Source organism: Ixodes scapularis, unplaced genomic scaffold, assembly GCF_016920785.2.
Source record: "Ixodes scapularis isolate PalLabHiFi unplaced genomic scaffold, ASM1692078v2 PGA_scaffold8__174_contigs__length_109621045, whole genome shotgun sequence".
Lineage (NCBI taxonomy): Eukaryota > Metazoa > Arthropoda > Arachnida > Ixodida > Ixodidae > Ixodes > Ixodes scapularis.
The window spans coordinates 19,643,784-19,650,198 of NW_024609883.1; positions in this window are offsets into that span (position 1 = coordinate 19,643,784).

The window sequence follows — 6,415 nt, forward strand, 5'->3', positions numbered from 1 at the left end:
ATACTCACCCCGTCTCTGCCAAGCAGGTTGACCACCCTGTCAGTTGGTCTGGCCGTTCTCCCGCCAACGGGGTTGACCACCCTGTCGGCTGGTCTGGCAGGTCTCCTGCCGAACGCGTTGGCCAACCTGTCGGCTGGTCTGGCTGGCTCCGCCGGTACCCCGGGAAGTAGAAGGCCGCCCTCCTGGATGGCGCCGCCCATTCTGGTCTTTCCGGGGGTGCATTTCTGGACAGAACAATCTCTATTAACATCTGGTAAAGGTTAGATCAAGTTCTAGGCCGCCAATTATAACGCCGCGGAGAGCCCCTATCAGATCTTTCACCGACGGGTTCGCGCACTGTTCGGCTACCGCGCTCAGGCCGCGTCGCCGGTCGCGCGCGAGAGCCACGCGGAAAGGAGGATTCCTCATTTTGTACTCGTTCATCGTCATCCCGATCACTAAGATGGTACTTTTTCAGATCTGTGATGTGGACCGGGCCAGCTCCTTACCCAAGTTTAGAAGCGCAGGCGTTAACCCAGTTGATGTGGACCGGGCCAGCTCCTTACCCAAGTTTAGAAGCGCAGGCGTTAACCCAGTTGATGTGGACCGGGCCAGCTCCTTACCCAAGTTTAGAAGCGCAGGCGTTAACCCAGTCAATGTGGACCGGGCCAGCTCCTTACCCAAGTTTAGAAGCGCAGGCGTTAACCCAGTCGATGTGGACCGGGCCAGCTCCTTACCCAAGTTTAGAAGCGCAGGCGTTAACCCAGTCGATGTGGACCGGGCCAGCTCCTTACCCAAGTTTAGAAGCGCAGGTGTTAACCCAGTCGATGTGGACCGGGCCAGCTCCTTACCCAACTTTAGAAGCGCAGGCGTTAACCCAGTTGATGTGGACCGATCCAGCTCCTTACCCAAGTTTAGAAGCGCAGGCGTTAACCCAGTTGATGTGGACCGGGCCAGCTCCTTACCCAAGTTTAGAAGCGCAGGCGTTAACCCAGTCGATGGGGACCGGGCCAGCTCCTTTCCCAAGTTTAGAAGCGCAGGCGTTAACCCAGTCGATGTGGACCGGACCAGCTCCTTACCCAAGTTTAGAAGCGCAGGCGTTAACCCAGTTGATGTGGACCGGGCCAGCTCCTTACCCAAGTTTAGAAGCGCAGGTGTTAACCCAGTCGATGTGGACCGGGCCAGCTCCTTACCCAACTTTAGAAGTGCAGGCGTTAACCCAGTTGATGTGGACCGATCCAGCTCCTTACCCAAGTTTAGAAGCGCAGGCGTTAACCCAGTTGATGTGGACCGGGCCAGCTCCTTACCCAAGTTTAGAAGCGCAGGCGTTAACCCAGTTGATGTGGACCGGGCCAGCTCCTTACCCAAGTTTAGAAGCGCAGGTGTTAACCCAGTCGATGTGGACCGGGCCAGCTCCTTACCCAACTTTAGAAGCGCAGGCGTTAAACCAGTTGATGTGGACCGATCCAGCTCCTTACCCAAGTTTAGAAGCGCAGGCGTTAACCCAGTTGATGTGGACCGGGCCAGCTCCTTACCCAAGTTTAGAAGCGCAGGCGTTAACCCAGTCGATCTGTTCACGGTCGTCCGGATTGCAAAACCCATCTCGACAATGTGTTCGTCCCAGTCCCTGTGTCTCTCCGTTAGTGTGATCAGCATGCTCTTCAAGTTTCGGTGCACTTTCTCAGTGATACTACCACGCTCGTCGGCGAGCGACCGCGTGCGTGGCCGAGTGGTTATCGTGCTTGACTGTCGCACGGAAAGTCTAGGTTCGATTCCAGTCACTGGAATGCTCTTTTATTTATTCTTTCAACATTTCGTTCTCGTGAGTTCGAGAACATTCTCGTCTGATCGAGTTCCGAAAGTTCCAGTCCTCGAACATTCTACGCCGATTAGTCCAGAAGCTTACGGATGTACTTAAGGCAATCCGCGTGGCGAACCGGAGTCAGTTTCGCCCCAGCGTTCGACTCTGCTATTTTGCCGACTTCGACGCCCGCGACACTCTACTGTTATCTTTTGTTTCCTCCTTTATTTTGGGCACAAGTTCGCCCGATTAAACATTTAGTTTACTCAGTTATTGCCGCCTCATCGCTTGTCGTTCGTGACATTCTGGTGGAGGTGCGGGGTAAACACTCTATGTTTCTCAACTGTACCCCTCCGAGGACCCGTTCGGCAAGTCCCACTCCAAGTCGTCGACTCGTGGAAGAGGCAGGGCCTCGGGCAAGCCAGCGTCTGCAAGGACAACGCCCTGAGTTTGGACCACTACCGGACGAAAGCAAGAAGCTACTGAAGCCGACGATGAACTCTATGGCCCAGCCGACGGAAAACCCCCAAGCAGCTCCGTCCTACGTCTTCCTGCCTGTGGTTCCCCGTGTGCTGACGCCATTCCACGGTGAAATCTATGAGGATGTAGAAGACTGGCTGCAGCACTACGAACGTGTGGCCCGCTACAACGCGTGGACGGCAGAACAGCGCCTCCATAACATTTACTTCGCACTGGAGGGAACGGCCAAACAGTGGTTTAAAAACCACAAGGCTTCCCTCACGACGTGGGAGACATCCGTGGAGGAGCTAAAGCGCAGCTCCACAAACCAACACCGACGTCAACGAGCCGAGGATATCCTTCAAAGAAGATGCCAAGGTCTGAACGAGGGCGTGACAAGCTTCACTGAAGATGTCCTGCGCCTGTGCGCCCGTGCCGACCCTGGAGCCGCCGAAGACAAGAAGCTGCGCGTCCTCATGAGAGGCGTGAAGAGCGAGATTTTTGGCGGCCTCGTTCGCAATCCGTCGACGACCGTAGATGAATTTGTTGCTGAGGCAACTAACATTGAACGAGCGCTGTCGGCCAGGGCAAGTCATTATCAGAAAGTCGCCGGCGTAGCTGCCACCTCATCCCTTCCATCTTCCCTCCCTGACCTCGGCGAAGTTGGCATCGAGAACCTTCGGGAGGTCATTCGGGATGTGGTTCGAGAAGAACTGAAGCGGTTGCTCCCTTCTCCAGAACGACCCGCCGCTGTTTCGATCGCCGAGGCTGTTCGCGAGGAGGTACACCGGGCCCTCTTGCCAGAGGTCCCCGTCGCAGTGGCTCCCGAACGGCCGGTCCCGACCTACGCCGCCGGCGCCAAGAGAGAACCTCCCGTCCCAGCACACTACCAGCCAGGTCCCAGACGTGAGGCACCGGCGCCGCAGTATGCTCTACGCCCAGAGCAGCGTGGTGCGAGGAAGACCGACGTTTGGAGGACGGCCGATCGACGCCCCATATGCTACCACTGTGGTGAAGCGGACCACATCTACCGACAATGCCCCTTCCGCCAGCTGGGCCTCCGAGGGTTTGCGCACAACGACCCTCGACCACGTCTTGGAGAGCGACCTCAGGACATCGAGGACTACCTCCGCCGCTCTTCATCTCCTGAGTCGTCTCCCAGCCGGGTGTTCCGTTCACCATCTCCTCGACGGTCGCCATCGCCCTTCCGCCGGTCTCGCCGAGATAGCCTGTCACCCATCGCTTCCCGTCGGGAAAACTAGGCGCGGCGATGCCGGGAGGTGGCGTTGCCGATGACGAACGATGCCAAGATCCTCCAAGATCGTCGGAGCTCTCCCACTCAAACGCCGCAGCGCCCCGAAAGTAGCAGTGTCGAATAGCCTCAACGTTATCATCGACGGCCACGACGTGACGGCACTCGTCGACACCGGAGGAGACTATTCCGTTTTGAGTGGGAGGCTCTCCCGCCACCTTCGAAAAGTCATGACGCCGTGGGATGGACCTCAAATACGAACCGCCGGAGGACACCTCATTACGCCGGTCGGGAGATCCACTGCTCGCGTCGAGATCCACGGTGAGACGTGCCCTGTGAAGTTCATCGTTCTAGAAGACTGTTACAGAGACGTCATTCTCGGCTTGGACTTTCTGTGTGCATACGGCGCCGTCATCCACCTTGGGGAGAACAGATTGACGCTGCGCAAGCCTGTTCTGCCTTCAGAGAAACCCCAAACAGCGTCAACCGCCGTCCGAGTCGCTGCCGACCACGTGAACTTGCCGCCGCGATCAAGTGTTGTCGTTCCCGTCGTGACCGATGCAGCTACCCGCGGCGAAGTTGTTCTGGAAGGCAACCTCCAGTTGCTTCTAGAAAGATAAATAGGCGTCGCACGAGGAGTTGCTGAACTTCAGGATGGCCGCACTGTGGTCCTCGTGAGAAACTTCCGGAATGAAACGCAACACCTCACAAAACGGCAGCCGTTGGCCACGTCGAGGAACTCCGAAACTCCCCGAAATCGCCGGCATTACTGACGAATCCTCGCCAACTCAGCAAGACGGTACGTCGCCAGCGCAACCCGACATCGGCCCTAAGCTTCCGGACCCGAAACGACGGCAGCTGAATAACCTCCTCGCCGAAAACCGTGACTGCTTTGCGACGTCGTCGAAGGTGCGCCAAACCGCCGTCGCAAAGCACCGCATCGTTACTGAGGACGACGCGCGCCCTGTGCATCGATCATCGTACAGAGCCTCCGTTAAAGAAAGGGAGGTGATCCAGGAGCAAGTCCAAGAGATGCTGAACGACGACATAATCCAGCCATCAAGCAGTTCGTGGGCCTCTCCAGTCGTACTGGTTAAGAAGAAGGACTGAACGCTTAGGTTCTGCGTGGACTACCGACAGCTGAACGCAGTGACGATGAAAGACGTCTATCCACTCCCCCGCATCGACGACACCTTAGACCGGCTGCGCCACTCCGGATTCTTTTCATCGATGGACTTAAAGAGCGGCTACTAGGAGATCGAGGTAGACGAACGGGACCGAGAAAAGACAGCCTTCGTCACGCCGGATGGACTGTACGAGTTCAAGGTGATTCCCTTCAGACTGTGCACGGCGCCAGCAACTTTCCCGCGTCTAATGGACACCGTACTGGCAGGCCTGAGGTGGCAGAGCTGTCTTGTCTACCTCGACGACGTCGTAGTGTTTTTCGGCGACTTCGACGAGCACTTCCGACGACTCCGAGCTGTTCTCCAAGCCATACGGACCGCCGGACGCATCCTGAAACCGTCGAAGTGCCGGTTCGTCTATGACGAACTGAAGTTTCTAGGTCACGTGGTTAGTAACGAAGGCGTTCGCCACGACCCAGAGAAGACTCGCACTGTCGCAGCATTTCCAGCGCCGAGAGACAAGAAGGCCGTGCGAAGGTTCCTTGGACTATGCGCCTGCTATGGCGCTTCGTTCGAGATTTCGCAAGGATTTCCGCACCGCTAACAAACCTCACAAAGGACGCCGAGAAGATCGAATGGGCCGAAGAGCAGCAGCAGGCATTCGGCGAGCTGAAACGACGACTGCAGACTCCTCCTGTTTTTGGACATTTCGATCACGATGCGGAAACCAAAATTCACACGGACGCAAGTAACGCTGGACTTGGCGCGGTACTGGTTCAAGTGCAAGAAGGCACCGAGCGAGTTATCGCCTACGCAAGTCGGACACTGTCCAAGGCGGAGAAAAATTACTCCACGACTGAGAAAGAATGCCTTGCGGTCGTCTGGGCAATCACGAAGTTTCGTCCGCACTTATACGGGAGCTCGTTCCGTGTAGTCACCGACCATCACTCGCTCTGCTGGCTTGCGAACCTCAAGGACCCGTCAGGACGCCTCGCTTGATGGAGTCTCCAACTACAGGAGTTCGACATGACGGTGGTCTACAAGTCAGGCTGCAGGCACAGCGACGCCGACTGCCTGTCCAGAGCCCCCGTCGAAACGCCTTCCGGCAGCAGCGGCGACGATGACGACGAGTGCTTCCTAGGCGCAGTGAATACCGACGACATGGCACGACGTCAAAGAGACGATCCTGAATTGCGCGCTCTAATCGAGCAGCTCGAAGGACGAGGGGGGACTGTCCCCCGTGTCTTCTCGAGAGCCCTGCCGACATTCGTCCTCCGACAAGGTGTGCTTTACAAGGAGAACTTCGGAGACAACAGCTCGCCATGGCTGCTGGTAATCCCTACCGACCCTAGAGCGGAGATCTTCCAAGCCTGCCACGACGACACGACGTCCGGACACCTTGGTTACAGCCGTACGCTGGCCCGAATTCGTGAAAGGTATTACTGGCCCAAGCTGCCGAAGACCGTGCACCTCTGCGCACGATCATGCCACGAGTGCCAGCGACGCAAGAAACCACCGACGAAGCCGGCAGGGCTCCTGCAGCCGATTGCTCCCCCGACCGCACCGTTCCAGCAGATCGGAGTAGATCTACTTGATCCTTTTCCACCATCGACGCAGGGAAACAGATGGATTATCGTCGCCACCGATTATCTCACATGGTACGCAGAAACGAAAGCCCTTCCTGCAGGGACTGCTGTGGAAGTCGCCAAGTTCTTTATCGAGTCCTTCGTTCTCCGGCACGGCGCTCCCCAAGTTCTGATCTCATACCGTGGATCATCTTTCATGGCCCAGCTGACGCAG